The sequence below is a fragment of the Euphorbia lathyris genome, chromosome 4 (genome assembly GCF_963576675.1).
Source record: "Euphorbia lathyris chromosome 4, ddEupLath1.1, whole genome shotgun sequence".
In the NCBI taxonomy this organism is placed as follows: Eukaryota; Viridiplantae; Streptophyta; class Magnoliopsida; order Malpighiales; family Euphorbiaceae; genus Euphorbia; species Euphorbia lathyris.
The window spans coordinates 97,155,220-97,157,569 of NC_088913.1; positions in this window are offsets into that span (position 1 = coordinate 97,155,220).

Consider the following 2,350-nt stretch of genomic DNA (forward strand, 5'->3'; position numbering starts at 1 on the left):
AGAACATTTCTGTTTTGAATGACCCCGTTGTAAAATAAAGAGTTTTGTAAACGTGGTCCGTCCCTTCTGAATAAAAAACGAGCTCTTACGTTACACCTTGCGTTGTTCTTAGGAGAAATGGACGTATCAGCGAAAGTGACTAAGAAAATAAAAACGACCAAAATCATTCCGTATCTACGATATATGTCAATCCTGAGAGTAGTTAAAGAAAATGAACCAATGTCGTTGAATACGTGCCTCGAACTAGTATATATGCCGCTTAAAATCACGAAGCCGAATTAAGCTAAACCGCGTAATTGCACCATATGGACGAGACTGTGGGTTTGATTAATGGCTCGATCATCTCGACCGTTACCAAAACTACAAGAAATATGGCCCGATTTGCGTGTTTATTTGATTCGTGTCTAAATAAAGAGAACGGTAATAGCCATGCTTCGAATAAGCATGCGATTAAACGAAACGTTGATTTTCTATAACCACGCTGGGATGTTATATCCCGTAAATTGGAAGAGATAAATATTTGTTCCTAGCCGAAAGATTGTCGTGCGCTCGAATAAGACTCACCATCTTTTCACATAGCCAAAACGAGCAAGCGGATTTTGACGCTAGAAAGAAACACATTTTGTGATGATTCCGTTCCCAAAATAAAATCCAAAAGTGATACCGTCACTAGATAAACACGTGGTTGCGTCTCTCGATAGATCCAAAAGATCCCGTCGTAATCCAAAAATCGAGACACGAACCACGCGAATAAAAGGGGATGAATCATTGTCAATAACGAACGATTGAACCAAAAGAATAACTCATACCACGTCTAAATCCGAGATACGCTCAAAGGGAGTCAAAACCCGAACTAGCGTGTCTCGCAAAATGATAAAAGATGAGTTATTCAAAAGGACAATCCAATTTGGTCGATATCTTAGTCACTAAACGTTGATATGTCAGAACGAATTGTATTGTTTGATGAATGATTTATTTTTCCGCAATAATCGGTGGCATTGTTGAAACACATTTCCACAAGATTTTGATTTGACAAAATCATCCATGATTAAGAGGCAATTAAATTTAAATGCTTTGATTTAATTGTACTAATGTGTTTGTTCAATATTGAGTGCAAATATATATATAAAGTTAAACAGGACACAAGTCAGCTTAAGCCAAGCTAAGTGAAATGGAACTCAGCATGAAAGAATAGAAGCTGAGTAGAGTGGAACTCAGTCTCAGAAGTCTTCTTCAAAGTTGCCAGAATGAAGCTGACCAAATTAGAAGATTCTTTCAGAATTGAATAAACAGAACGGAGCTGACTAAGAAGGAACTCAGCATGGAAGTTGAACATTCGAAGATAACGAATGAAGCTGAGTAACAGTCAGGACAACATGAAGGATCCGTTCACTAAAGGACAAAGTCTGCCAATCTTCTGCACCAATAATTGAAGCCTCGAAAATACACAGAAGACTAATTCCAAGAATCATGGGTCAATGGATTATTGGTAAAAGACAACTGGCACAAAAAGACAAGTCTGATGCAAGAAGACAAAACCTGACGCCTGAAGAAAACAAAGGAAGGGAATGGCGGAACAGTCTGAAGCTGACCAGAAGATGTTCCCTAAAAGAGCCGTTTTGGACACAACGGCTAAACCAATTCAAAATGATCCAGGATGAGATTTCCATCTATAAAAGGACAATCAAGAACCTTGGATCATTTGCCGAAGTATCAAAAGAAAAATACAAGAGAGAAAATCTTCAAAGCACTCAAATACAAAAAGATCTTACACCAACGTTTCTATTCTCTGTGTAAATGCTAGATTGATTGTTTTTGTAATCATCTAAGGTGTTCTTTACTTGAAAAATAACAAGTGTGTAATCAATAGAAATATTGAGAGTGTTGAGCTGAGTACTTGGTTGTAAGTATTCAGTGGTAGAAAAATCTAAGTGCTGGGTTGTAGTACTTAGTAGGAGCTGAGTAGACGAATAGAGGACGTACTCTTGCATACTCACTGCCTTGTAAAGGGTTTGTGCTCTACCTTGAAAGAGCTCAGTATTGGATTGAAAATCCCAAGAGGAACTGGGGACTGGACGTAGGCAGAGAGGCCGAACCAGGATAAGTCGTGTTGAGTAACTTCTAAACTCTCTCTCTCATTATATATATATATATATATATATGTGTGCATGTGTTGCTTGTGAAATTTACTCAGCTTATAAATTGTTAAAACTGAAACTAAGTAAATCTGAGTGATGAGTTGGAAGCTGACCTTTCAAGTGTCAATTCCCAACTCTCAAGTCAAGCAGTCTTAGTCAGCATAGGACTAAAACTGTCTGACTAATCAATCGGTCGTGCTGACCAACAAGCT